The following is a 6,114-nucleotide window of genomic DNA, read 5'->3' on the forward strand; positions in this document are numbered from 1 at the left end:
CCATCCAAAGGTAGAGAATCAAAAAATGAGTAATGGAGGGGGGAACTAAAAGTTAACAAAGATCTCAGAATACAGAAAATTAATTTAGAAGCATTGAGCAAAAGCAAATGAATAAAAAAAGAAGCCTATGGTATTTATACAAATCCAAACACCACTGAATAAGTACAAAATGAAGAAAAAATGAATCAATACCTGATGAGAAAGATGACTTTATGGTTTCCAAAGAAAACATGGAACACACAGAAGGATCTTCTGATATAGCTTAAGAGAAAAATAAGAATTGTTGAAAGTAGAATCCATGTCCTGCACAAAAGAAATAACTTGTAAACTTGGGGGGGGGGGGATTCACTGGGGAGAGTCTTTCCAAAGAAATGAAAGAGAAAATAACATATTGGAAATACAAATACATAGAAATAAAAGAAATCTGGAAGAATACAAGCAAAAAACAATAATATTAATCAAACATATTGGCTCCATTGAAGTAAAGCATCTCTAATACGTTATGTGTAGAGAAAACTTAAAAACTATGAATAGGCACTCTGGCAAATGTTTAACAACCTGTTCTTGGAGGAAGGAAAAATGTGTGCAAAACATTTTAAAGGTTAATATGAATTACTAATTCTCATCAAGTCTAGGTAACCTAGAAAACAATAATCTAAGCCCTAGCATGACAATTTTAAAGGTGTTAAATCATCACATTGAAATTTTAATTGCTTCAGCACATGCCTGATCATAGGTATCCAAGAAGAATATGACAAATCAAAAATTTGAATACCATAATGAAAGAAATAACAGGAAAATTCCACAGAACTTCTTAACACAAAAAACTAAGTGCTTATCTAATTAATTCACAGATCACAAGCAGTTGTAGGGAGAATATCTCTCCTGCAAATTCAGAAGCACATGATGGTCAAATTTGACAATTTTAAATGCAAAAAAAATTCTGAAAGCAACGAGAAGAAATATTTTCAAATGTTAAGAAAAGGAAATTCAAATTCTAATGGCATAAGATTATTCTGTACTCCATCCACCAGGAATTACAGAATTAAATTAAATAATGTGTTCTGAAGAGTTCAAGATACAGTTGATAGCGGCATAACCTACAAAAATGAACTTAATCATTAATGGAAAGACAGATATTTAGTAAAAGAAATATTTGAATCATTTCTGCAAAGAAAATATGCAAAGAAAAACCTGACATGGGAAGAACTTGCTTTGCAAACAGTATAGAAATACAAAAGTCAAAGAAATATCCAACCAAGGAAGTCACAAGCAACAAAATAAAATGTGGAAGTGAAGAGGTATCAGGAAGACTAGGAGAAAGATATCTACAGGGATACACATAATGCCAATATCAACAACCAAAAAACCACAAAAGGATCATTAAGAGATTTCTTTCAAAAATATTCCAGAGAAAAAGTGGAAAAGTTGAATAGAAAAAGAAGTGATGGAAGAAGAACAAGCCTAAAACATCATGGATTAAATCTTTTAGCACTTGCCCTAAAGGAGAATTACCGGATTTTGTAGGATTAAATTAAATAATGGGGGTATGCATACAGAGGGAGAAGGCAAAGAGAAGATCAGAGGAAATGTGTGCCATAAACTAATCAAGTCAATGGGAAACAATGAAGAGAAAATAACTCCTGTAATATCATAGGAAGAAGAGGGGCTAAGTGAGAATGGACAGAGAAATGTAATAAAACAGGAGAAAAGAAGGTATTTTTCTTTCAGAGAAGAGAAGGGATCCTACTGGAGAAACTTCACATGAGCAAGATATTCTGAAACAGGATGTAGTGACATTAAATGGATATAATCCTGAGAGATTTGGTGCTTGGAGAGACTGCAGCCTATCGCACCATTTTGTTCCTCCAAGGAAAGCATTCCTGGTCTGAAGAAATGGAATCAGTGTTTCTGGGGACAGTTTACTGTATATGCTGCATATACTTTAGCACCTAAATTCATAAGAAAAAAATTGAATTACAAGACAGGAAAGGCAGGAACTATGTCAGTCTCAGTTCAGGGAAAAATTAGGAGAAATATAAAGAGAAGAGAAAATACTCAACAAAATTGTGGAGAAATCAGATTTAAAATACTTATGCTATCTTCTAAATGGTGGTACTAAAGAATTCACTAACAAGTCAACAAGAATTTATGATATATTTATCATGTGTTAGACACTGTGTTAAGCACATAGTATCCAAATAGAAGCACAAAATAAAACAGACCCTGCCCTCAAAGATCTCAAATTCTTACAGTAGAAAGTAACACATTAAAAGTAAACTGAAAAGCATGTGGGTAGGATAAAGAGAAGATACTTGCAAGATAAATGTAAGAATAAATTAGGTTTTTGTTTCCATAGTATGCTTATGACTACCTTAATTGCAAAAGAAAACTGTGGGGGGACACACACATATCTAAATTACTAATCAACATATCTAAAATCAGGTTCCCATTTTCTTTGTTTTATGAGAGTACTTTTTTCTAGTGTAAAAAAACTGCCTGGGTTTTCAGAGGAAGAAATTAAAGCTATCTATAGTCATATGAAAAAATGCTCTAAATCACTATTGATTAGAGAGATGCAAATCAAACACCTCTGAAGTACCACATCACACCTATCAGATTAACTAACATGACAAAACAAGAAGAAGATAAATGTTGGAGAAGATGTGGAGAGTTGGAACACTCATTGTGGAGCAATGAGTTGCTCCAATCATTCTGGAGAGCAATTTGAAACCATGTTCAAAGGGCTACAAAAGTGTGCATACCCTTTGACTTAGCAATATCGTTTCTAGGGTTATATCCCAAAGAGATCATAAAAATAGGAAAAAGTCCCACTTGTACAAAAATATTTATAACAGCTCTTTTTGTGGTGGCCAAGAACCGTACATCAAGGGAATGCTTATCAATTGGGGAATGGATGAACAAGTTGTGACAGTCGGAGTTTAGAAAAACTTGGAAAGACTTACATGAACTGATGTTGAGTGAAATGAGTAGAACCAGCAGAACATTAGACACATTAAAAGTCACAATGTGAGAGAACTGTTTCTGATAGAGTAAGCCCTTCACATCAATGCAAGGACTTAAACCTTTTCCAAAGGACGCTTGAGGCAACATGTCATCTACATCCAGAGAAAAAAATGAAGCAGACTATTTTCTCTTGTGTTATGTTTTGTTTTGATTTGGTTTTTTCTCATAGTTTCTCCCATTCCTTTTAATTCTTCTGTGCAACATGATTAATGTGAAAATGTGTTTTACAAGAATGTATATGTAGAGCCCGTATAGGATTGCATGCAGTCTCAGAGAGGAAGGGGAGAGGGAAGGGGAGAAAATTTAAGACTTATGGAAGTAATTGTTGAAAACTGAAAACAAGTTAATTTAAAAAAAACAAACAAACAAACTGCCTGGCCAGGTGATGCTCCTTTAAGAATGAGGCCCATTAACTCAACTTGGAGTCTCAGATAATGGGACCTTTGTTGTGGATATCTTGAGCTGAATTCCCCAACTCAAGCATTTCTTAAGTCTCTTTTGCAAAAACAAACAACTTTCTCATGCTATGGACATTGTAGATCTGAATGATGCCAATATTCAGAGAGGGAGGATTATTCTAAAATGTATTAAGAAAAATATGGCATAAAAATGGGGGAAATGGGAAATGTAAACAAAGGAGAGAGACTCACTTGGTGGGGGGTAGGGCTGTAGGCATTCTTGGATAGGCTACAAACTCTGTAGTACCCAATCAACTGGGGAATCAGGGGAGGGATTTACATTAGACTAGGGACAAGGAATAAATGTATTTTCTCATCGTAGGGTATGCCTATTAATTTTAAAATTCTTTCTTTTTCCTGCCTTCATTAGTTTGTCCTCAGAGTTCTTGGTCAAATTTTTATTTCTTATAGGAACATATTGAAACAAGAAGCCCCGAAAGTCAAGAATGGAGAGAAATGGCAGAAAAAACATGACTGGCTCAGGCTCTTTCTTAAAATGTAGGCTCCAGCATGAAGTGACCAATCAAAAGCAGGGGCGACTGGGGCAGAGGGATATTATTGCTGCCCTGGAGTCAGGAAGAACTGAGTTCAAATATGACCTCTGACATTTGCTAATTTTGCAATCTTGGGCAACCCATGTAATCTTTGTTTTTGTTTTTCATTTTTCTCAACTCTATAAAGGGTCAATGATTGTATCTGCTTTCCAGAGTTGTCCTGAGGATCAAAATAGATAATAGTTGCAAAAATCTTAGCACATTTCCTGACACATAACAGGTGTTTAATAAATATTTTTCCCCCTTCTCCTATCATCCACAGAGATTGTAAGGTTCCAATGAAATATTTGGAAATACTAAGCACAATGCACTATGTTATTATTACTGCTTAGTATTACTTGTTGTTGTAGTATTTCAGCTGTAGGAGTGGCGAAATCATTCAGAAAGAAAAGGCTGCAGGAGTGTAATGGCAAAAATGTCTTGTAGGGTAAGATGATAGTAGGAAAACTGGAGAAAGAAGAAAAGAATGTCACAGAATTAAGAGTAGAGTATGGAAAGTAATAAAGGCAAGAATACATATCTTTTTCAACATCATCTGGAATATTTTAAACAACTTAACCTGTATTAGAGCTCAGAAATTTCACAAATAAATGTAAAAAAGGCAGAAATATTGGCTGTATCCTTACAAACCATAACGCAGTAGAAATAGTAATTAGTGAAGGGAACACAAAGAAATGCATAAATGAAAACTTAACAATAAAATCTTAGCTCTCTCTCATCTCTTCCCACCGCCACTACCACTGCTGTGGGTCCTGAGTCACAGCCTGTGCAGCTCCAGCCCCTTGCCCATGCAGTAGCCAGGGATCTCAAATATTTAGAGATCTTACAACATGGTGGACATTGACAACAAAGAAACAACTTGACAAACAAAATACGGAAGATGTTGAAGAAGTGGAAGAAGAAGAAACTAGTGAAAATGCAAACAGCAAAACTTGTCAGTTGAATGTTCAGATGATTCAGAATCCTCAGATTCTTGCAGCACTTCAACAAAGATTGGATGGTTTAGTGGGAACATCAAATGGATACATTAAAAACTTGCCAAAAGTAGTTAAGCAATGTGCGAATGCCCTCAAAAACCTTCAGGTGCAATGTGCACAGATGGAAGCCAAGTTCTATGAGGAAGTTCATGCTCTTGAAAGAAAGTATGCTGCTCTTTACCAGCTGTTTTTTGATAAGAGAAGTGAAATCATTAGTGCAATTTATGAACCTGCAGAGGAAGAATGTGAATGGAAACCAGATGATGATAAAAAGATTTCAGAGGAAATGAAAGAGAAGGCTAAGCTTGAAGAGGACAAAAAAGATGAAGAGAAAGCAGATCCTAGAGGAATTTCTGAATTTTGACTGAATGTTTTTAAAAATGTTGACTTACTCAGTGATATGAGTCAAGAACATGATGAACTTATTCTGAAGCACTTGAAAGACATTAAAGTGAAGTTCTCAGATGCTGGCCAATCTATGAGTTTTACATTAGAATTTCACTTTGAATCCAATGAATATTTCACAAAATGAGGTGTTTACAAACACATATGGCATGTGGTCAGAACCAGATGATTCTGAACCCTTCTACTTCGATGGACCAGAAATTATGAACTGCCCAGTGTATCAGTTCCTGAGAGTGGAACCTGGATGATGATGAGAAAGCTATCGTTGGAGCAGACTTCTAAATTGGCCACTTTTTACATGAGTGTATAGTACCAAGATCAGTATTATACTTCACAGGAGAAACTATTGAAGATGATGATGATGATTCTGATGAAAAAGGTGAAGAAGCTGATGATGAGGAAGGGGAAGAAGAAAATGATGATCCAGAATATGATCCAAAGAAAGATCCAAACCCAGTTGAATGCAAGCAGCAGTGAGCAGCATGTGCTGTGCCCTTGAGGATTACTGCATTGTCCCAGGCTAAATACAACTAGTAGTTACTTACAGCCTTATGTTTTGTATTTTCTTGGTAGAATCAAGTAAACAATTTTTGTTAAAAAAAAGAAAAAAATATGAACGTTTAAGAACAAGTTCAAACTATAGATTCATTCTACCTAGTATTTTAATAGTATAATTTCTGGCGGATATGTAGA

At 35.1% G+C, this 6,114-nt stretch overlaps 1 pseudogene; it reads left to right on the top strand.

Annotated features, from left to right (window-relative positions):
* The first annotated feature begins 4,869 nt into the window (after window positions 1-4,869).
* On the top strand, window positions 4,870-5,898 carry LOC140511116 (nucleosome assembly protein 1-like 1 pseudogene; annotated as a pseudogene).
* The last annotated feature ends 216 nt before the right edge of the window (window positions 5,899-6,114 follow it).

Source organism: Notamacropus eugenii, chromosome 6, assembly GCF_028372415.1.
Source record: "Notamacropus eugenii isolate mMacEug1 chromosome 6, mMacEug1.pri_v2, whole genome shotgun sequence".
In the NCBI taxonomy this organism is placed as follows: Eukaryota; Metazoa; Chordata; class Mammalia; order Diprotodontia; family Macropodidae; genus Notamacropus; species Notamacropus eugenii.